This window comes from Alexandromys fortis, unplaced genomic scaffold, assembly GCF_014885135.2.
Source record: "Alexandromys fortis isolate MF-2015 unplaced genomic scaffold, M_Fortis_MF-2015_v1.1 scaffold_214, whole genome shotgun sequence".
In the NCBI taxonomy this organism is placed as follows: Eukaryota; Metazoa; Chordata; class Mammalia; order Rodentia; family Cricetidae; genus Alexandromys; species Alexandromys fortis.
The window spans coordinates 2,265,800-2,290,541 of record NW_026068100.1 but is presented as its reverse complement, the minus strand read 5'-3'; the positions used below and the strand labels follow the sequence as shown (position 1 = coordinate 2,290,541).

Sequence of the window (24,742 nt, the reverse complement as noted above, 5' to 3'; positions counted from 1 at the left end):
ATAGACATACACACACACACACACACACACACACACACACACACACACACTCACTCACTCACTCACAAAAGCTATAAGGAAGATATGCTCTCCAGGAAGCATTCTAATCAGGCTCTAATGAGATCAAGTCACCTTACTTACCTCTTGTATAAAATTTGTCCTCATTCTCAAGTAAAATAATTCACAGACAATGCTCAGCCACATTCAGAGGATGTAATAAACTGAAAGGAAGTTAAACTTTGTGATTCCCCAATGGTAAAACCAAGTTACTGCAGTTACTCGACCTTCACGCCTCTTCAAACACTGTATTCCTGGAAGAGATAAACTTGGCAAAGGTAGACTTTCTGCTCTCATCGTTCTTACTGGTCTCTGCAAAGACAAGGGATCTCTATGAGAATCCATTAACCAAGAACCAGAGAGATGACTCTAAGTAAAGGAACTTGTCACCAAGTCTGATGACCCAAACTCAATCTACAGAGCTCGAGGACCAATTCCAGACTCCTTGAGGTTGTCCCCATCACCATGGTTCCCTTGCATCCCTCAAAAAACAGACAAGCAAAGAAAAAATGTAAAATATTTAAGTCAGTTTACCTACCAAGATAAAATATGCTTTCTCCACTTGTAGCCACGAGTTTTAAGTCACAGGGTTTTACAATTACACAAAACTTAATTCCTTGTATTTAGATGCAAACTATATTAGGTAAAGAACTCAGAACTGGGAATTAAAACTTGTGTCCCACCCTCGTTCAGTCCCTTACTACTTGTGCGATGTGAATGAATTATTTAAAATATGTTGAGTTTTTCCAATGGCAAAATGAAGGGCTAGGGAAAGGTCAATGACACGTTCTATAGTTACCTTCAATATTTTTGAGAGAATCCAATAAAATGGGAAAAATTTTAAATGAGGTCTGTAAATTCTATAAGACTTTGAAATATATTTATTGAACATGTTGGCTAAACTAAATACTTTAGGAATTTTCTATCATATTAAAGATGGAATTTTAAAAATATTCCTTATAACTATAAACTAATAGTTACAACTATTACATAAACAACTTTCTTATGACTAAACAATGCCTATATCTACTAAGAGCAACTATTAAAATAAACAAGTTCTTCCAGAAAGTTCCTTTACTCTGCTCCATTGAGCTTTGGGGCAATCTTTTATAAGCTGTAGTCTATTCCTCTTAACTGGATTCTAATGTGCATATGAGGATAACTCTCTAGATGCTCACTCTTTCCAGAAAGTATTTACTTAGAGAAAATTAGAATTTAATTTATACTGCATGATCAATATAGACCTTTATGCATGCAATACATCTAATACACCACAGGCAGATTAATTTCCCTAGTCAGTGATTAATTGCCTACTCTGTTTCTGGTGCTGGAGCAGGTGCCTGGAATACAGCTCAGAGCATAACGGGCAAGGTCTCTGCCCTTGGAAATGTCAAATCCATAAGCTCTTTTCAGAGCTCATCTTTCTCAAACTTGGCGATGTTTGATTTGCTTGCCAATTTGCCTCCTTGAAACTTTCTCTCTCAAATCTTCTTCTCCTCCTCCTCCTCCTTCTTTTGTTTTATAACCGACTAAGTCCAATTAGCGCTGCCCATACATGTACTGTGTAGGGCGACCCATCAATGCTCTCTCCAAAGCAAAGTAACTTTCCTCCCCTCCACAGCCATCCACATGAAGACATGATTCTTGTTTAATGTAGCAGATAGTTGCTATCTGTCAAATGCTCCAATCCCTTCTCCTAAATTACCTCTCTGCAGTTGATAGCCATATGACAACAGTTCTTAGCAATTCCATATTCTACCCTATTTCTACAAGACATAGACATCACTGCTGCCTCTTTTTCATTACTTTTGCTGAGCTTGAAATGATGACTGGAGCCTCTCCTCTGAGGCCACAGGGAAATAGCAACAGAAAGGAAAAACTGAACGTCGTTGCACTTATCTTCCTAGGTCCCAGCTAACTCTCCATTGTTTTGTGGGAAAAAAAATTACAACAGCAACATCAAAAAACCACCTGCTCAATGTGGTGTCACAAGTTCATAATCCCAGCTCTCCAAAGGCCAACAGAGGTTAAGTTTGAGAAAAACCTGCGTTACATAGAGAAAGCTTGTCTCTAAAAGGTGTCAACAAAACAAAACAAAACACCTTCTATTAGTGTAAGCTACCCCAGTCAAGTTTTCCTATTACCTGTCGCCAAACACATTCCTAATTATCACGTTATCTTTCTTATCCTCTTAATATTTATTCTCTGCAGAAATTTGACATTTTTTTCAGCATAGTACTTTAAAGACCAGGTTTCTGTGATCTCCAGTGTACATTCTATGAACAGTCACAATGAGACTATTTTTGTTGTTCTTTCAATAAGTTATTCCGCAGCTGTAGAAGACATACTACCACATGCAGACACAGCTCCAAGAACTAGGGATTGAAAGGCAAGCAGCAAGGATTCCATTCCATGTCCGCAGTCCACAGCAGAGACACTCTGGGAGTGCAATACTTCCACCACCTCCAATTCACCCTCATCACAGCTCTGTTCTGATACCAGATACTCCAACCGTATCTTTTATTGTCCTTACCAGAGCTTATGTGGTTATTCAATATGTCCATTTATTTTCATATATTTCTCCATTAGAAAACAATAAAGTAAACATTATTTCTATCACTTTGCACATTACATAACAGTCCATGCGGTTAGCAAACATTTGTTAAAATTTGCTGACTTTTGTCTACTTAGGTTCCAAATCACCTTCTAAGCATCTTTGCCTGAATATTTTATAGGAAATATCAATACCAAAGATCTAAAGCAGATATTTGCTCTGAATTTCCGCTCTCGGCCAACAGCTGCATCAGATACCAAAATCAGGAACTCCTAGGACACCAGTGGCTTCTCTGTGGCCCTTCACATCCAACTGGTACCCATATCCCCCCACTTTTAGCAATTTTATGCTTCTTATTCGTCTTCATCTTCATTAGTACTGTTTATCTTTCCTTCTGGCCAACATTCCTCTCCCTGCATAACATAGGTGTTATTATCGCTGCTACAACAAACGGCTCACACTCCTTGCTTGCAAGCTCCTTCTCTCTAACCTTCAACCCAATGAAGCATTATGCCAGATTTACGGATTGGAAAAGTAAGGCTATAAGAATTAAAGTAATTTATCCCAAATCACCAGAATAATAACTAGTAGGGCTGGGCACTCCTAAAGGGGAGGCCTCGGGAAGTTGCTGCAGCAGACACAGTAATGCGTGTTTACTCTGGGGCTACTAGGATGCCTGTCTGTCTGTCTTTCCAGTGTAAGTTCTCCCAGCCTTTCCCGGCGTGGGAATTGCTTCACTCTGGGCTATTAAAGGATTTTTGAGATAAACAGGCAAATGAAAGAAAAGGGAGAGATAAAGACTAAGGAATTCACCCAGGGGAATGCAAAGGGGGAGGAAGCAGTTGATAAGGTTGGGGGAGGGTGAGAGGGGGCCCGAAGCCTTTTAAAGGCCTGTTCAGAAGTTGTACCTTACCAATGTGAAGCTGGCTGATGTTTTCCTTAGTTCAACAGGAGAAGTTTCTGGCTGGTCTCTTCCTCAGGAACATTTACAAGGGTCAATCCTTGTAATATCCTGACTCAAAGTCAAAGTTAGCAGCCAACTGTCCCAACTCATTCACCTCTGCTCGAAAAGCTCTGACCTCTCCCCCTGGAAATGATTGTTCTCTGAAAAGCCAGGCCGCTGTGACCCAATTCTGATTTTATCACTTAGTGTTCCGAGAGTAATTTGGGGCTGTGTTTAGGGTGGTAATTTCTTCTGTATAGCAGCTAAAAGCCTTTAAATAAATCAGACAATTAACCTCCTATGCCATTTCACCCGAATTGCATTCAGGAAATTTATCAGTGTCCTCCCCATGCACCCCCAGTGTTTTCAAAGCCCCACCCACTCATTCAAGACCACATTTGTCACAAGTAGTAGCTGCAAGCAAGCACACCACATAACTGGAAAGCCACCCTGGTTCAGTTGGCTGTATTGGCTGTCACAGAGACAAAGGAGGCAGCAGGGGTAACACCCCATGACAGACAGGAATAAAGGCTTCTATCACTGAGGCTCATGGCAGCAGGGTGGGGGGGAGGGGGGCTGAGTTTGAGGAAGCCTCTAGTTCATGGGCTTAGGACCCTCAGTACTGTCCCTTGACACTAAACAGTTTCAAGAAAGCAATGTGGTGTGCGATTCCAACTGTGTCCCAAGTGCACCCACTCAGCGGCTGTACTCCCTTTCCCTGGATCCACTTTCAAAACAAATCTTCACTTCTAGCCAAAGGGCCACATGTGCAAAGTAAAAACATTTCTGTTTTTACTTTTCTTTTGTTTGATGCCTATTTGTTTCTGTAATACCAGTGATAAAGCACATTAACAGGAAGACTTCCTCATTGCGCTGGGCTTTATATGAGAGGGGCTTTAAAATTTTATAAATTTACTATCACTTTTACTTTCAGTTCTATATTATTTAGAATTTGTGTTCCATTCATGAAATAATAATGACCGACACTTACTGGGCTTTCCATGTGCCAAGCTCTGTTCTCAGTGCCTCATACATATTAATTTTGTCTTCAAAACAATCCTATCTGGTGGGTGCTATTCTTATGGCTCCTATCTTTCAGATCCAGCCTCTGCGCACAAATGTTTGAACCACACTTGCTCAGGTCGTTAGTGCATGGAGCCCACACTACAGAGTCTCCTAATTACCGGCCGTCCTACGAACGGCCACTCTTTGTTTTCTCTTCTCCCTGTATTCATTTACTTCCATCCCTATTTTAAAGGCTTTTCAACTTCAGGTAACAGCATCTGTATATGGAAGACACAGGGATGTGCAACCCATAATTGTGGAACTTAACAGCCCCAGATCGTCTTTGAGAACCTTGGGAGAAGACATAGATCATTCCTGTAGAGACATGGACACCTTGTTTTCCCAGTTTTTGCTTGGAGTTGGATGGATCCATGTGATAGGTTTCTGAAGATAGTGTCCAATAGTCTCAGATGCCACTGTTAGGTCACATAAGGTAAGAATTTATTATGAGATATAGTAACATCAAAGTCATTGCTGGTGGTGCATAACAATTTGCCTGTAAAATTTGTCAGAAGTACTGTTGTCTTAGTAATGTAGAGTTGAAGAAATTATTTCAGCAGTGACAACAGAAATAAGGTATCGACTGCCTCAGAGCTCTGCTTCTCTTCCCCAACCCCAAGAAACCTTTCGTGCCTTTGTCTCCCTCTCTACTCTGACACATATAAGTCAAATTGTCCTAAAGAAAACTGATAACCCATCTTCTTTACTCTATTACTGAAATACTGCATATCCACAATGTTAATTATCATAGTCTTAAGATAAATGAACTATGCTTCTGAGAACCTGAGCTGTGAACTCGGTCATATGATTGACTTTGGTCAATCAGACATTAGCAGAGAGAATCTGCATAGAAAAACTGGGATTTGCCTGAGCAATTGGACTTGGCATACATACATCTCCTTGGGTTAGTTGATGCACCCTGGATTGCTCAGTGGTCCCTCTACACACCACAGCTAGCTGCAGCATCCTGGAGCCATGTCTGGTTACATTAGCCTGCTTCATCCAGTGCACAACTGTACTGGGAAGCCAGTAACACTTTCATTAGAACTATTGATTCAATAGTTACATTGCATAACCTTATTGTGAATAAAGTTAACTGTGACATAATTTGATTTAGAAAACTTTCAACTCTTCTTTCTAAATAAGGTTCCGTGTTCTGTCTGGATTCTTCTCTAATTAATTACAAGTGTCAAGTTGTTTCAAAGTATTATGAAGCTGTCCCTGCTTCAACCAATTAGGCTTTTGGGTCAGTCTCTCTTAAAGATTCGCAGAGTTAAACAATTTGATGAGAATAATGGCTATGCCGAATCTCTGTATCTCCCAGACCATCTGATGGGGTAAAATGGCAATGAGACTTCACATTTCTAACTATGAGAACAGCAATTAAAATCACATTTCTGGCTGTTTTATGCTGCCTGTTCTGACTCCTAATTGAGGACTCTTGGGTCCAAGCTGTATTTAGAAATAAAAGGATAATTCAGCATTATAAACCATTGTTTTCTTGTTTTGTTAGTATCTATGGTCCCTTTTTCTCAATCGTATTTGAAAATCTGCCACCAGAGAGAGAGGGAGGAAGACTGACAAAGTAAGTTTTTATCTTTGGTACTTTTTTTTATATCAGTCACATGCTCCAAAAATTTATCCCATTAGTAATTAACATATATGTTTATATATTTTAATTGTTTCATTGAAAGGTCTTATAAAAAGTGATGTGCTCAACAACATCACAAAATTATTGAGCTAATAACTTCACTTTATGAGGAAGGAAATTAAACCTTAAAATGTAGCAAGACTTACCCATATAGTTACCTAGACAGCAGGAGAGGAACTAGATCCCAAGATTCCAGGCTCTTTTGAAGCACACATTTTCCATTTTTAACTAGCAATATGCTACCAGGAGAGAGACAGACAGTGAGTCAGAGATGGAGAGACAAAGACAATAACCCAAAGATAAAGAAACAGAGATAGACAGAGAAAGGCGAGCACAGCTTGGTGGATATTAACTCTAGTCTCTCATATTCGTACAAGAATCTGCTTTTGATTATTTTTCAATATATTTTATCTAAACATCTCTTTACATGGTAAAGAAAACGGTTTTCATATCAGAATTTAATCCAAATATTCTTGAGGGATTTAAAAAGTCAGTATAATATTTATTCTTTCTAGAGGACAATCTCTTAAAAGAATAGAAAGCTGTCTTTTCACTGCTCTGTTTCGAAACAAACAAAAATATCTACCTTCTATATTTAAAAGGTATCTTTAATATTTTCATATGCAGAGCTCTGTACTTTAAGAAACAGCTCATCAATTCTTCCTTACCTATCCTTAGAAGAGAGGAAACAGAAATGCTCAAAATCTGCCAATTATCCGAGGATGCTTAGGTCACTAAGTCAGTGTCCCTGAAATGGATTCAGTATGCTTTGTACAGAGTGCTACCACAAAACTAGCATTCATTAAAATGAGGTTGTGTATTACGCATCATAGTATAACTTTATATATGTTAACATTGTTCTCTGTTATATTCGTACATATTTGTTGTAGGAGGCTGCTTGTTGGTTCCCAGCTGCTCCGCACTGAAATAATCACACAGAAACTAGATTATTTAAATCACTGCTTGGCCTATTAGCTCTAGCCTCTTATTGGCTAACCCTTACATCTTAATTTAACCCATCTCCATTAGTCTGTGTATCACCATGACATTGTGGCCTACCAGCAAAATTTCAACGTGTCTGTCTCCGGTGGCAGCTCTATCGCTTCTTTCTGACTCTGCCTTCTTTCTACCAGCATTCAGTTTAGTTTTCCCCACCTAGCTCTACTCTACCCTATCAGGCCAAGCAAGTTTCTTTATTCATTAACCAATGGTATTCACAGCATACAGAGGGGAATCCCACATCACATGTTTATATTATGTATCTTATTATATTATCATATGTACCATACTACATATTTACATTATATACCACCATTATATATATTTACATTAGCATATTAATATACTAATAAAGTAGAATATATTTTAGTGGAGTAATATATGAATGCATACATTATGTTAATCTATATTAATGCATGTTAATATATTAATATTACATGTATATATTGGAATCGTGCAATGATGTTAGTATTATTATTATTAATATTATTAGTCTCATTTTATAGATGATGAAAAATCTTAGAGATATAAGTATCTTTTCCAAAGTAAGCACTCCCAATTTCTGGCAAAGGGGTCAATGTCTTTTTTACAAAATGCTATCACATCAGAATACAGCTAGCTCCAGCAGTGAAACATGATTAAAGTAGTTCAGAGGTTTTCATGGTGGGTTAGCTTTATAGTAAATAAACTACTTTGTTAGAGCACTATGGCTTCTTAGTTTTTTTTTAATGGACTTCATTACTTCATAAGTGAGTTTGCAGTTTTGGACCTCGGGGATGAGGCTTCCTAGAGAGTAAGGAGTTGCTGTGACCTAGCAGAACATCCAAAGAGTATTTGTCAGTGTAGGTGGTATTCATATCTTATTACAGAAGGATATTACACAGATACATTTGCTTTGCAAAATTATGTTATACAGGAACATTCCCCAGCTTCTATATGTATGCTATATATCGCTATAGTTTTTGTTAAAATTACCCTTTAAGATGTCTAAAGTTTGTTTAGAATAAGCCTACTCTGTGTTTCTGAGAGAGCTGTTTATACTCACCAGCAGGGAGACAAATGGGGCAGAAAGGCAGAGGTTACACCTATGAACTGTAAATGTGATGTCTTGTTCATTTTCATCCCAATTCAACCTTTCTAAGGCTCCACATTCTTTCCTGTAAAAACAGAAGACTGGAGCTTTGTGAAGTCTTGTTAAAATGCTTTTGTTCTTTGTTACCTTATCCTCTAATTAAGATTTTTGTTTGAGTGTGTGTTCATCCAAAAAAAAAAAAAAAAAAAACAGACAGCAAGATGAAATTAAATGTGAAATAGATTTATTGAGGAAAGAATCCAAGGAGGCTGGAAGGGCTGTCAGACTGCAAAGCAACTGTGACCTTTCTGAAGGTGAAAGGGCAGGGCTCCTCCAAACAGCCTATTCTAAATGAACCAGGCTTGAAGAGGAGGAGAAATAACGAGTCCAGCTTGATCTAATGAGCTTGAGCTGTCTTCAGACATCAACTGCGAGGTGTCACAGGAAATGTGGGTCTGAGGTATGCGGAGGTTGTGTTTGTGAGTCATCTGTCTAGGGGCTGCAGTTGAAGCCAAGGCATAAAGAGAGAGCATGGGAACAGAGCATCCCATGAAGAGTGCTCAAGAGTTCTGACACTTCAAGTCAGGAGACAAAGAATTAGACTGGAAAGGTACATCCACAGGAAGCAGAAAACAACAGAGTGCAGGCATGTCAGGAGCCATTTCCCCCCAAAATTGACAGAGCCTATCCCACACCCAATTATCTGTTAATAGAGAGCTATCTGTTAATGGAACCTGCCCCACCTTCCAACTATCTATAGAACTAGGTGTGTCAACTTGTGACTTCCTGGCGGGGGAATCAAGGAATCTGACCTGACCTATCATAACCTCCTGGTCAACGACCTTGGGATCATGCTGCAAGATCCCTTCCTGCCCATGCCCCTGCCCCCCAAATTCCTCATCCAGGGGCTATATAAGCTGTAACCATGACTTAAATAAACGGAGGCTCTGACAAACCTAGCATGGCCTTCTTCCTCTCTCCCGCCCATGTCTTTCAGATAGCGCCTCTCAGGGACCCTGGATTACTGACCAGCCAGGCAGATTAAAACCCTAGACTGAGTGACCTGCCAAGGAGGACTACACAGACAGTCAATGTCTGAAACAGTGTGAACCGTGATAGATGCTGGGGAACAGTTGAACAAGAGGCATGGAGCATCCACTTCCGTTATAACCTAAACAGGAATGGTTACCATCCAGTGGTGCGCATGTGCCAGAACCTATTCCAGAGACAGACACAGTGTACAAATCCAAACCCAGGTGTCCAGAACACGGGGGAAAGGAGAATGTTTAGTTGAAGATAGAGGGAAAGATAGACATGTCTGGAAATGGGAAGAGGAGAGGTCCAAGCCTCATCTAGGTATTCAATCTTCTTTTAAAAATCCAGGAGGAAATGATGAAAGTACAAGTTAAAGGCACATTGTTTGCCTCTTGTTGACTGCACAGATGGAGCAGGTCTGTAGAGCAGCGATGCTACGTAGCTGTCTAGGTGCTGTAGGCTGGCACAGGGAGTGTTTGATTTCATGCAAGATGAGCAGAATAAAAAGCAGAAAGGATGAATTAGCAATACTAATAGTGAACGAATTAGTGATACAATCACAGTGCTAACAGACTCATGGCTAGTAAAGGCACACAGAAAAGACAGACAATAGACCAAGAGCGTCCAAGGAAATATGGGCAGATCCCCAGAACCTGAACCTCTTCCACCTTTCACCTGAAAGAGCTCTTGGAAAGCCAGTCAATTTGATGTTCATGGAAAAGCATGCTATATATCTTATATTTGAAAAAAAAAGCAAGTAATTTAACAAATGCAAAGCAATTTTTCTTTTTCTTCTTTTTCTTTCTTTCTTTTTTTTTGGGGGGTGGGGTTTCAAGACAGGGTTTCTCTGTAACTTTGAGCCCATCCTGGAACTAGTTCTTATAGACCAGGCTGGTCTCGAACTCACAAAGATCCATCTGCCTCTGCCTCCCGAGGTCTGGGGTTAAAAGCGTGCGATTTTTCTACACTTGTGAAGATATGGTAAGGGAAGTAAAACTGGTGATATTCATGAAGAGATTCAATGTAACAGCCATGTAATGAGTTTGAAATTTCCTGATAACCATATTAAAAGAATCCTAAAAAGCCAGTTTGCCAATTTCCGTTGTGATGCTGTGCATCTCTGATGAGCATCAATGTGATCTGTAAAGTTTCCCCGAGTGCCGCAATGAGAGTTGCATCCTTCACAGTAGACATCCAGAAGAAGAGTAGCGGCAGGCAGAAAGAGTGGCGCATGAAAGAGAAGATTGTCCTTTCTCCTCTGGGGAAGATCACCCACAGCTCACTGCAGTGGAGTCATTTTCCCCCATCCATCTTGGGTTTTTTTTTTTTTTTTTTTCCTGCAAAATCTGTGCTTTCCACCAGTGTGCATTAGGCAAGTCCTCTTGGTTATCAGAGAACACTTAGCATGTTCTACCTCTGCCATTCAATGCACTCTGGACAAAAGAACTGATGAAATAAGAGTAGAACAAGTCCTGTATTAATAGTTCCATTTCCCAGAACACAAACAACTTGGGTTTAAAATCCTATAATATCCCAGGCGGGGAAAATTATTTTATTGAGAGCAGAACCTGACCTGGAGCTCTTTGAGTGGCGGCGCAGGTTTAGTTGTACTATCTCTTCATTCCTCTAGTGAGCCACACACAATGGTCCCATTTGTTAACCCTCACTCCTTTGTGTTTCCAGTCTGCTAAAGTTTACAACTCATCATTCGCGAAAAGCCTAGTTTTATAAGCTACTAGACTATCAAAATAGGAATTGTTTTCTCATCTATATAGTTTAGTCAAGGACAATGATAAGAACAATTTCCAGATCTTGGACCCATAGTAATCAGTAGGGCTAATGCTGTAGTTTGAAAGGTAATAAGAGATCATAGATTTAATAATCTTATGGTGATTTATTAATGCCTGAATATTGAAATGATATCACCCAAAGTATAATACTCACTGGCAGTTTATTATGACATGAACTTGGAAAGAATAACACAAGAAGAAAGTTCATTATTTGGTGAAGAATCATTCACTCCTGCTGCTTAGCACTTACTGAACCATTACTATGACCATTATTATAAGCTCACAAAAAAACAAACCTTTGGATCAATCATGTTTGATCTTGATTATCAACTTGATGGGCCTTAGAATTGCCATGGGAATAAATCTCTGGGTATCTCTGTGAGGGATTTTCTAGGTTAGGTTAATTGGGAAGATAGACCCTAAATGTGGAAACAGTTTTCTATTTGCTGAGGTCACATAAAAGGAGAAGAGGGCAGGGCTGGAAAGATGGTTTAGAGGTTAAAAGCGGTTGGTGTTTTGCAGAAGGCCCAGGCTTAATACCAAGCACTGATATGGTGGCTCACAGCTGTTGGTACCTCCAGTTCCAAAGGATCCAGTGTCCTCTTCTGGCCTCCACAGGCACCATGAATATACATGGTATGTATAAATATGTTACTAAAATACCATATACATAACAAATGAATAAAATATTTGAGGAGGAAGGATGCTGAATGTCAGCATTCCTCTTCTGTTCCCCAGATGCAGTTGCAATGTGCCCAGTCACCTTAAGGTCCTGCCGCCATGCTGGCCCCTTCATGGTAGAATATATCCTTGAACTGAGAGCAAAAAAGAAAAAAGAATTCTTTATTCCTTTTGTTTGCTTGCTTTGTTGTTGTTGTTGTTTTTCCAGACAGAGTTTCTCTGTGGAACAGCCCTAGCTTCTCTGGAACTAGCTTTTGTAGACCAGGCTGGCACCGACCTCCATACATAGGCTTAGTCTGGACACAAATCCCCTTATCTTTTGATGTGACACCAACATTGAGGTAGTTTCAAGAGCAGGAGAAACAGAACTGAGACCCTCTTTTCCACACCTTTGGAAACGTTGCTAGGCGTGTGTCATCTATTGGTTCAGTGATGCATTTAGATTCTGTTGTACCATGCAACTCTGTGAGAATCAGCCACATGAGGGTTTTTCTTGGGGGTCCCTTGACTTAGAACCTTGTCCCAACCAATGAAGATCCATAGATAACACCGATCTGTAGTTGTAGCTGCTTCTGCCTCTGTGGTGTGTTTGTGGGTTTTAGGTGAAGAGGCAGGCAATACGTCCGAAGAGATGCAGAGGTGAAGAACTTTGCAGTACAGTTGTGTGCTGCAGCTAAACCAGGGCCTGCACTTCTGGCAGCTCCAGCCTTGGCTGGAAGGACTAGATCGAGGCCAGGCCTTTTGAGGGATCTTGGAAGATGGCTCAACTGGTGAAGTGCTTCCCACAGAAGCATGACTTCAATCCTCAGAGGACATGGATTTAGCACAATTTAGTATGTGCAGATACTCCCAGGGCCAGAGAGATGGAGATAGAGGATCCCTGGATCTTCCTGGACAGGCTAGTTAAGTCGGTTAGTAAGAGATCCTGTCCGAAAAAATAAGGACTGTTGAGGAAGACAGTCAAAGTCAACTTCTCCCCAAGTACACACACATGCATATGCAGTTGGTGGTAGTTTCTATGTCTGTCCTCCACAGGTTCCTTTGGACTCTTGCTAAGTGCTCTGAAGTTCTCAAGATTTTACTTTTCAGGTAAATTAAGAAGTCTGTCAGTTTCATGCATCCTGACAGTGGAAAACACACACACACACACACACACACACACACACACACAGAGGGATAAATGCACAAACACACACACACACACACACACACACACACACACACAGAGAGAGAGAGAGAGAGAGAGAGAGAGAGAGAGAGACAGAGAGAGAGAGAGACAGAGAGAGAGACAGAGAGAGAGAGAGAGAGACAGAGCAAGAGAGAGCACGAGAGAGAGCAAAAACAAAACTCTTACATAAAAGGCAAAGGATTATTTGCTATTGGTTGGAATTAATGATAGAATTTTTGCATGTTTGATTGCAGGCATGGCTTTTATTCACTTGGTGAATGATAACAATTTTGTCACTGTGGGACAGAGCAAGCAGTGATTATTTTCAATAAAGGACTATGAAGTCATTGCCAGTCAGGGGTCTGATTCCAATCTAATAATTTTGTTTCCTTCCTTTCTTCCTCCCACCCTCCTTCCCTTTCCCCTCTTTCTCTCTGTCTGTCTCCCTCCTTTTTTTCCCCCAGGATTTCCCTGAGCAGCTCTAGCTGTCTTGGGACTCACTCTGAAGGCCAGGCTACTCTCAAACTCAGAGCTCCACCTGTCTCTGCCTCCCAAGTGACAGGATTAAAGGCGTGCGCCACCACTGCTAGCCTCTGTCTACAAAATCTACCACACACAGAAAGCAACATGACACACAAGAGTCAAAGGCATGTGAGTCTGAACCAGCCCACCCCTGTTTAGCCCTAAGAAGAATGTAGCAAGCCCTGAGAGAGCTTTCTCCATCCCTGTTTAGACCATACTGCCACCATAAGACACATTGGTTCTCCCTAAATGATAAGGTTTAAAAGCAACAGCAGCAAAACCTTCATCTGGGAATGGTGACACATGACTGTAGCCTCGCACTCAGGACGCTGAAGCAGGAGGATCACAAGCTCAAAGCAAGCTTAGGTCACAAAGTTCAAGGCCAGCCTGGACAACTTAGTGAGACACTTATTTAAGAGGTGTCTGCACCTATGCCATGCTGAATGTTGAGCTACAAGAAAGTAACCATCGCTGGCATTATCCAGAGAGAAAGAAAGAGACTTGTAATAACTACTAATTTCACTCTTTGCCTTTCTTTAAAAGTAAACAAAAGCATCAATGTTTTAGGCAAATAAGCTAATTGACTACCTACTATTTTACAGTTTTGCTTTGGGAAAGAAAATTGTGGTTTTGCTACTTAAGAATCCTTTAAAGACAATGCTCTTTTCAAGGCAGTCCAATTTGAAAACTTTATGTTTTAATGACGACTTTTGACCCTTGGGAAATATAAGAACAAACATCCAGAAATTGTGAGGATAGATTTTCTGTCTTTTAATCCTGATGGGAAAGCTTATTTTTGAAGAATTTCAATTCTTAATGAAGACACACGGCAGGTGACAGCCCCGTTCTTCCTGGCAATTCAATTTTGCTGCCTTATTAAAAAAAAAAAAAATCCAGTATTCAGGTCCACAAGGGCAGGCGAGAAAGCAAGGACAGTTTCTTGCTTCCAACCTGCAGGCTCCTAGCTCTGCTTTTACCCACTTTAAGAAGATTGCTTGGCTTGGCGGCTTCCACTGTTTTCTCTGGAAACCTCTCCTCGTTTTCTTGGGTTGTACTCCTAAACCACTGGAAATCCATCTGGCCAAGCCCCAGTCAGAGCCCAAGTACTTTTTGATGACTTTACCTGTTCTCTGTGAGCGCTCCTCCTGCGCTTCTACAAACAGAAACCAAACCCGTTAACAGCTTCTTACACCCACATCTGGGGTGAGGATGGGGGTGCAGATGGGGCTGAGAGTCTCATTGTTACCCACATTGTCTTTTCAAACTGAACCTCAGAAGAATAAGCACTACTGAATCTTGTTGGTGACTCCCATGGAAAACTTTACCTCAGAAACATTTGCAATCAGTTAAGAAGTGAGTCCCAGAATGCTTAGCAAATGAAGCTGGAGACAATTTGGAAGGGAAGGGAAGTTCTGTGGGCCAAACCTTAGGGCCCAGACTTCCAGAGCCCTCCTCGAAAGGGGGGCTCTAGATATTGTCTGTTGCCTGGTGAGGGAAGACTGCCTTGGATTCACGGAAAGTTTATCTGCCTTATTTCTGTGGGCATCTGCAGAAAACACTATCAGCCTCTTGGCGGGTCACCAAGACTTGTGCACATCTGTTTTTGCCTTCCTTTGGTCACCTTACTCCAGCGCAGGAGGAAAAGCAGCTACAGGGTTGTTAGGTGCCCAGGGACATGTGACAGGAGAAATTCCAACCGACCCGCATTTCCACTTCATTCCACGAAATTAAAAGTGATCACAGCAGAGTGGTACATTTTGTTTACGTTCTTGAAAATGGCATTTTGAAGGGGCAACTACAAGCGGTCCCAACACTTAGCAAATTGGTTTTTGCCATGGAACTGCTGATGATTGAGGGGCAGCTCTTGACCAAAAGGCCGTGGGACTCTTAAGTTAAGTAGAGTGAATTCTCTTCTGGGCCTGCAACTGAGCTGGCTATCTGGATACCCAGATTTCCTCAAGTTATTTTCGCTCATAAAAGGCATCCAGTATCGTTAGGCCGTAAAGGCGTGTCACATGCCTGGAAAAGGAGTGCGGTCAATGCAGGGCTTCTCTGGCTACTGCTCTGTGCCATTCTGGTCATGCTCCACAATGAAAAATTTAAAAAAAAGAAAAACTTGGTGGTTATCACGTGTATGAGTCTAATTATTTCCAGCACACCCAACAGAATGTCTCCTACCATCATCAAGGATGCAAACCCTGCTCAGGCAGAGGTTTTATTTACTTAGTATGAAAGAGTGACTTCTGAGGACAACACATTTATGTTCAGAGGAAAACAAAACAATTTCCTGTAAAAGCTACAGCACATGGAACATAGCACAAAAAATGCATTCCTGGTAAACACGGAAAATAAATCCTAGTACCAAGAATGGGGACACTGTGGCTCACTAAGGAAGACTGGATCATAGACCCAAATAAAATGGGCATTGAGATTGACGAAAGGAAACCAGTGCCCATCTCTCTCTTCATTTTTCTTGACTATACCCAGCTTTTATTCTTCATGAGACCAGGAGATGGAAGCTGCAGCTGAGTAAACCTCAGCACTGGGCTCAGTTACCCGTCTGTGGTAAGGAGGGCTTCACTGAGAATGCAGTTCTGCTTTTGCCTTGCAAGTACTCCAAGCAAGCAAGAGAATGCCCTAAACCTACCTACTTCTGCTTCTCTCATAAGTGTGAAGGCACAGGCACTTGAATCAGAGGAAGAATGTGAAGACACTGAGAAAGGCAGCGATGTGTTAATTCATTTGTGGAATCTAGAGAACTTGAGCGACGCTGAGTAAAGAACTGTTATTTTGATGGAATTTTTTTCAGCAGTCACATCAAAAGTTTGCTTCATTCACGTGGCGAGACAGCGTGTCTTTTCTCACATGATTCTTAACTCCCCCGTGCTTCCTGCCAGTTTCGTAGGTCCCCAGACATTCATAGTCCTCAGTCTATATCCTTACAAGTGTGGTTTATTCCTCCCACTCTCGGTAGAGTTGACTTTCATGAAGGGAGACAGCTTCGGACAAGCATTGGAATCTTTTCTTTAATCAGTTTTCATGTCTCCTTCTTGGTACCACTTTCTTCCCTCTGGGTCATTTCAATGAAATTAGACCTTACCATGCCATTCTAAATGAAGGGCAGGGGGAGGGAAAGACTATGAATTAATGAAATTTAGGTAATGTAATTCTTTTAATGAAATTCAGGTTTATTGCTTTAAAGAACCAATGGTAATTAAAACTCGACTGAGAACTGCTTCATTGAGATTCAGATTTAATAAGTAATGAGGGAAGATTTGCAATTAGAACATCATAGCTGGGCACCAGCACAGAAGCTACCAACATCTGTGAATCTTATATTTTTTATTCATCTGTTCCATTCTTTCCTTCAAGGTCAACTTGTTGAACAGATACGATTTACCAGGCAGTATGCTCAATGCTCAGGGTATTATTGTTAGCCAGAATTACCTCTTCACCTACTTGTTTTCTGTCTACTTGGAAACACTTTTCCTCCCATTAATCTTTGCCCTTATGATCCCATTGATATTACTCAGTGTGCTCACATAATCACAAATTCACAACTAAATCAGAATTAGTAAGTCTTTATTTACTTCTTTTCTGCCCTTTTGTTTTGTTTTGTTTTGTTTTTCGAGACAGGGTTTCTCTGTGGCTTTGGAGCCTGTCCTGGAACTAGCTCTGCAAACCAGGCTGGTCTTGAACTCACAGAGATCCACCTGCCTCTGCCTCCCAAGTGCTGGGATTAAAGGCGTGCGCCACCATCGCCCGGCCTTTTCTGCCCTTTTGAAGAAACTGATCAGCAACTCTTCTCTCTTTCTGCGGCTGTGCACTGAAGATAGGAAGCTGTCTAAGCTTCTGTCCTTTTCTCTTGAGAACCTGAGTGAAATGGATGCCTTTTGACCAGGACGAACACAGACATTCAATCTCTATTTCTGTTCTGCCAATTATTACAAGAGTGTAACCAACAGGAAGTTAGAGTAATACTGTAAAGAAAATACAGCACTGCTGTAAATATGCATATGAATATATGCAAATATGCATTATATATATATATATATATGAGAAAGAAACTTGAAAAGAAAGAGTTCAAAATCACTAGCAATGCATAACGACATAGTTGTCATGGGTGACAAGGTGACTGGCAGCTTAAGCAAACAAAAATAAGCCTTACAGTTCTTAGAAGAATGTATGGACACTTTCCCACAATAGGTGAACCTTAAATGGCTCAGAGTACTCAAAGGAGAAATTAGTCTGATGGTCCCAGAAGTCAGTCTATCACATCTAAAAGATATGGCTTACTCAACAGCTCTGGTTTGAAAGTGAAAACTCCTCAGGTTGTTAGCTATGCTGAAGCTCATGATTTAAGTTGGCCCTTTTCGCAAATGATGGATGACCTCAGCCAAAGGAATCTACCTTCTTTGTTTCTAGAATTACAATAAAGCCAGGAATTGAATTCCAAATAAAAGACTTTTTAAAAATTGTCTTGAATGTCGCCTGTCCCACTCTTGCATACTTTTCTTTTGGGGGAGGGGTCACCTGAGGAGAATGTGAGCCCATATTTACCCTCACCCTCAGTACTTCAAAGTTAGATCTTATTTGAAGATAAGTTTACAATTTAAAATTGGGTAGTTTGGGTGGACTGTAAGGCAATATTAGTGTCTTTAGAAAACAAGGAAGTTTGTGTACAGACTGATATGGGCAGGGGGTATAGAAGACAGATGCCCTGTGCCAACTTGAGAGCCTAAGAATAGCCTCATCCCCACCCTGGCCTTTGGTAGACTGCTCAGGAAGACCACAAATGTACCAACACCTGGGAGTTAAAATTCCACCCTCTACAAAGGTGAGACCATGCATTTGAGGAAGACCACAAATGTACCAACACCTGGGAGTTAGAATTCCACCCTCTACAAAGGTGAGACCATGCATTTGAGGAAGACCACAAGTGTACCAACACCTGGGTTAGAATTCTGCCCTCTACAAGGGTGAGACCATGCATTTGTCTTGTTTAAGCCTACAGGTGTATGACACTTGGTTAGGGCAGCCCTAGCAAACTAGCATACCCAGTGAGTTAGTTTCAAGAAAGATGGGGTAGGTGGTGGCACGGATGAACTTATCTATACCAAACACTTAATAGCAGGGGCTTGAATTCACTACATCTTCTAACCAGATTGTATGCTTCCCTTCCATGGTTCCTTTGCCCAAGTCTTCCTCTTCCCACAGCAGCACACGGCATATTTTAACTATAGGCAAATAGGACAATTCTATGGAGAAAACTTAAGTCTTCCTTGTCCACGTTTCTCTGCCACTCCTTCTTCCCCCCAGTATATTCTTCTCTGTGGCTGTGCATCGTAGCTGCAGCCCCTTTTAGGCAGACTAGCTGTCCGGATATACAGGCTCAGCAGCTGGAGTCTCTGAGACATTCTGAAGAAGAAACAGCTCCCCAGTAGATTGATGTCAGTGCACAACAGGATGAGGAGATAAGATGGGAGAGGCTGAGAGGGGATAATTCTGTAACAACTGAGGAAAGCAAAATGACCACGTGACCAGTAGGCATACCAGCTCAGAGCTTCATAAACATCAGTTAGAATCAGACTCCATTAAACCTCAGGTCACTGAGTCTAACTCCGAAATCTCATTTTGATGTGTCTTGTGTTAGGTCCAGAACAGGTAAGAATATGACCTTGATGATAAACAACCACACAAAGTTCTCTCTTATTGGGGGATTTTATTAATGAGAAACTGAGGCCCCAGATTCAAACCATGCATGAATCAGTGTCCTCAAATGTGGCTACCATCTTTACTTCAAAGTCTAAGAGATGTCTTTCCTGTTCTTCCTGTTGAGAAGCCCTGACTTATAATTTGCAAAGCCTTCCACCTGGTTTTAAAAAAACAATTGATCAATTCCCAGGCGATGCTTCTGCTCATCACTCCATATGTGTAGGCTGATAAAACATTGCTCCTGATTCACAGATGATGCAGGCGATACTGCGCAGGGATCCTACCCTTCTCTCATCTCTCTTCTTGCCAGGATTTTCGTAATTTGTCAAAAGATTAATAACCTAGCTGCAGAAGCTACCACTTAACTCGCAGAATTGGAGCAATAGGACACTGATCATTACATTTCCACAACCAATTTAAAGCAAGGCTCCACACAGAGTCAGTTAAACACAGCCGATCAGAACTAACAGACTGCTCTCCGTGATAAATGATGGGTTCGTTCTGAATATCTATCGGATGGGAGTGATCAAACGTGCTTCTCTTCCTGTGTTCTTAAAATTCTCCCTATACACAGCAGCCTCACCTGACAGGGTCAGCAAAGAGTTCCTTACAAAATGAGGGTAAAAGACTTTCTCTTTTTTGATTTTCTTCAAGTTCAGGGCAAGAAAAGTACTGAGAGCTGTAGTTTCTATTAAATTGAGAAGACAGATGTGTCATAGGGAAAGAATTCTGTTCAACAATAGCAGCAGTGCCACATAGCTGACCAGCTGGAACCCTGCCTGGCCATAGCTCCGCAGACCTCCCTTCCAAAATGAAGCCAGCGTGGCTCAAGAGGCTCCTCCCAGAGGAAGCTGGTGCTCAGCCTCCAAACCAGGACCATTCCTTGCAGGCATCTGAAAAACTCCCTCCCTCCCATTTCTAACTCCTCTTCCTGAATCTCCTCCTTCCCTCTTCTCCCCAGCCTCAGAAAAGTAGCAAGTTAGCTCCACTCACACTATCCTCGGAAATTAAATTATTTTATTCAATCAATGAGGATAACTTTTACACTTTATGTTGGGGGGGGAGAGGGAGGAGGATATGAGGAGAGCAGGAGGGGGTGAGAAGGGAAGATGGGAAAAGCAGGAGAGGGAAGGCAGGAGAAGGAGGAGCAGAAGAGGGGGAGCAGGAGAAGGGGGAGCAGGAGAGGGGGGAGCAGGAGAGGGGGGATCAGGAAAGGGGGATCAGGAAAGGGAGAGCAAGGGAAGGGGGAGCAGGGGAAAGGGGAGCAGGAAAGGGGGAGAGGGAAAGGGGGAGAAGGAGGAGGAGCAGGAGAAGGGGAAGCAGGAGAGGGGGGAGCAGGAGAGGGGGGAGAAGGGGGGGCAGGAGAGAGAGCAGGAGAGAGGGAGGAGGGGAGTAGGAGGGGGGCAGGGAGAGGGAGAGACAGGGGGAAAGCCTGGTTTGCCATTCTACCCTCTCTTCCTGAGTGCTATTTAAAGCGCTGTTTCAGACCTGGAGAAAATGTAATCTATAGTTCCTCGGTGTGTTTAGTAAAGGACCTCATGAATCTTGTGGATTTCTCCACAACCTAAGTGGTTATTATGCTGACCTGAGGGTGTGCCTTTCGGTGAACACTTCATCTTTGTGTCCCTGTTTATTTGTAGCAAGCAAGGTCAGTTCTGTAAGACACTGATTAGAGGGGCCATGGAAGTTGTTATCTGCTGTGAGTGCATAGGGCAAAAAGCTGCCCAATTGCTCACATAATTGAATGTGTGGACCTTCCTGGCTTACAGGTGACTTCTGGTTTGGGGTCTTCAGTTATAGCTCATTTTCTTTGTATGGCCACCACATGCAAGCTTCCTTTCCGAAAACAACGCACAAATGGCTCCTCTTGAAGCTCGCAAAGCTTTTGCTACCTACTTTTCTCAACGCCATCTTGTGTTTGGCTATCCCAAAGCTTCTGCCTTTGTTTACACCAGATTTGAACTTTGCAGGGAATCTTAGTAAGTGGAAGGAGCCCTGGGGGATGGGATAGGAGATGGGCGAGTCACTTCGTGCACCTCAGAGCTAAGTGTGAGGCAGATGCTGTACTTTCTCACAGCTGTTACATATCAAGACCAGACAGGCTCGTGTAACCCTTTCTTGCCCTGCACCTCCCAGATAAACGCCAGGCACTCGCTTGGTTTTATGAAGATTTTCTTATGAAAACATACACACAGCGTAATTCTACGCAGTAATCCATATGTAGAAGCGATCAGTGCAGTGTGGTACTGTCTTGGATTATCACAACTAAGTGTGAGCCCACAGAAGCGACACGCTCTAGTTGTCCCTCGTCTTCCACATGGCACCACCACCTGCTTCCCTTGAAGAGAAAGCAACCATCCTCTCAAGAAGTGTAAGGAAAAAAAACAAGATTCTGAAAAGCCGGAACAAAAAAATAGCCCAGGGTTGGACCTGCTTTAACCAAAGCGTACAATCTATTTAAAGTTCTTCTCTGAAGGGTTAAATGTTGAGCACCTCCCAGGAAATGACAAATGGCCCCTCAGCCAAAGTTCTGCCCACTTCCCTGCCCCCATTTCCAGTCCAGACAGCAAATACTTAGAAACTGTTTGGTTTGAAATGATTCCTGAGATACAGACTCACAGACCACATTCTTTTTACCCTCCTCCCCCAGCTTAGCGCAGAGAGAGAAAGAGAGAGGTGGGGTGGGGCCGGGGCAATGAGCCTGAAATCCTAAAGATAGCTTCTCTTAAAATTGTCCACGTTGCTTGCTAGAGGGATGTGGGTAGGGAGAGAAGAGAGGGGTGGTAGAGAAAAAAGAAGGGGAGGGGAAAGGAGAGAGAAGGAAAAGAGGAAGGAGAGAAGGAAACTCTATATCAAGTCATGGCTCAAAATGGTGTGTTTCAGTTGGGGGGAATTTGTCTCCAGTTTGGGTTTTTTTTTTTTTTTTTTTTTTTGCATCTTGAATCCTTGCCTTAGCTTTCATTTTATGATTTTTCTGCTCCAACAATTAATTTCATTTTATCCCCATGGAGTTTTGTGAAGTCTGTGGTCCTTAGGTATCCATAACCCAGGAAGCCATTTTTATCCTGCACACTCTCGAGTCCACACTTCAAACTTCTCATTGTGGGAGCTGAAGAGATGAGTCAGTAGTTAAGAGCACTTGTTCTTGCAGAAGACCCAGTTCCCAGAATCCACATAATGCTACACTGACATCCAGAACTCCAGTTTCAGGGAGTCTGACACCCTTGTTTGTAGTCTCATGGACACTGTAAACACAGATGTTGTACAAACATACCTGCAGGCAAAGCACTCATACACATAAAATTAAAAAATTAGCATATATTTTTAAATACATTCTGTAACTCTACTTTGGAAGCGTGGGAAGTTAATGTAGAGCAGGATTTTGCATTGTATACACACACACACACACACACACACACACACATACACACACACACACACACACAAAACTCCCCTTAATGACATGATCAGAAAAGAATATTTAACACTGGAAGGTCTGTGTATAGGCCTTAGGGACCTAGCTCAGTGGTAGAAGACTTGCTTAGAATGCAAGATTCCTTCAATTCCTTCATGTCTTCAATCTCCAGCACCATAAAATGTTAACTAAATAAATAAGCAAGTAGTTGTGTTTGTAAGTCTACCGTAGAGATGCTCAATTTCACTTTATTGCTAACCTCCTGAAAAAAGTGATCCTACTGCTCCCACTTCCTGAAGTCACAACTAATTCACGGTGGATGTAATCTGGCTTCCTTCAAATGACTCCTCTCTCAGCAGCTTGTAATTTCAAGTTCCTTGTCAGCTCTTCTTCAGCATACAACATTTGAGGCTGTTTGCTATCTTGAAGCCTCATTCCTCTCTGAATCATGGAAACCTGTATCTCTGTACCTATTCCTCTCTCTCTTTTCTGAAAGCCCTCAACTACCTTTTCATCAAATCTATCTTCAACTAATTTTAAATTCATCTTTACAAATTCCATTCTAGACTACTTATTCAACCTCACAGCTCCAATGAGAACCCCCCCCAACAAACCAGCAAACTCCAGAACACTATGTCTCTCCCCTACCTTCTCCCACATCCCATTTCTCTTCCCTTACTACTTGTAAGATTCCTGTAGGTATCTTCTCATCACAGCTCCAGAGAATCATGTTCTAAGGGGACTTAGTCTTCCCTCTGAACCAAACTGTTCATCTGATGTTTCTTAATTCTACAAACGGTACAGCTATGGACAGCGAAGTGACCACGTCAACTCTGTTCATGCTGCTGGCATTCCCTACATAAAACAGATATTCAAAGCTGGGAATTTGTCCACACGGACACTTCAACTCAGCCTTTATCTTTCTAGTCCCACTACCAAACTAAAAAATGGTACTGTCTTTCAAAAACAATGGGAAAAAAAAAATTAAACTAGAGAATCCACCAAAAGATTTAAAATATTCAGTGTGAAACTCGACTATCATTGAGTGTTAGGATGGAGTCTGGTGGAAAAATAAAAATGACTATAGTCCAGACGTAGCACAGGTGAGTGCGATGAAAATTCATTTCAGTACAGTCAAGTGTGTTTATTAATCTTCAAAGGGCACTCCTTAATGAAGCATGCCTCCAGGTAATCTACTCTATAACCTGTCTTCTTGTATCTCAGTCAGCATTGTGTGTGTGTCCTTATCACAGGATACAATGGAAGTGATGATATCAAATTTCCAAGGCTAGGACTTAAGTCTTGCAATATTCACTTTTCTTTCTTAAAGATTCTCTCTGGAAACCAAAGGTGGAGAGCTCATTTTTGTCTCAGAGCCAGATGCAAACATTTCAGTCAACAGTTCAGCGGAGCCTAGTCTTCTAGTTAGCCTTGTGTCAGACATGTAAACAATCCATCTTGGATGCTTCCTCCCAGACCGGCTGCCAGATGATCCCCAGTGACCACAGCAAATGCAAGGTAAAGCAGAATAATGATCCATCTAAGCCCTGTTTGAGTTCCAGGGCCATAAACTGAAAGATATGATAAAAAAGATACTTCCTTTGTAAACCACTTAATTTTAGCATAGTTCCTCTGCAGCAATAGATAATATAAAGCGTTTTATTTAGTAGAAAATATGTTTAGGCACATATGCTGATTCTAATTTCTATAGACACTCCCTACAATGTCAAGCAAAGAGACTCTTCTTGCTGATGTAGGACATAAGGAGCCAGTGAAAGTCTGTGAGCAAGACAATTACAACTGGAACACAGTTTGGCAGAAATGCATAAAGGGAATAGATGAATGATGAGGCCTTGGTAATTTGATTTGGAAGACATAGGGCATCAAGTTGGCTGCTTGCTGCTATTGACAAAATTGTCAAGCATATCCCAAAGGAACATTGTCGTGGCTAAATGGATAATGTATAGGACATGCTTTGAAAGATCATTCTAAACACTATGTAAAGTAAACACTTATCAAACACCAAAGCAGTAATAAACATGGCCAGAGTAGCTCGGACATTGGAGTGCCAGTTT

The 24,742-nt window shown here is 41.6% G+C and overlaps 1 long non-coding RNA gene across 2 annotated transcripts in view; it reads right to left on the bottom strand.

The window, feature by feature from the left end:
* Nucleotides 1-8,314: 8,314 nt before the first annotated feature.
* LOC126489506 (uncharacterized) overlaps nucleotides 8,315-24,742 on the bottom strand; it is a 31,167-nt gene continuing 14,739 nt past the window's right edge. Inside the window, exon 4 of one of the 2 annotated variants that reach the window (XR_007588948.1) lies at nucleotides 8,315-8,426. This is a non-coding gene — a long non-coding RNA (uncharacterized lncRNA). Of the gene's footprint in view, nucleotides 8,427-23,727; nucleotides 24,239-24,742 lie in introns of those variants that run through there. The other variant, XR_007588947.1, reaches the window with a different exon arrangement.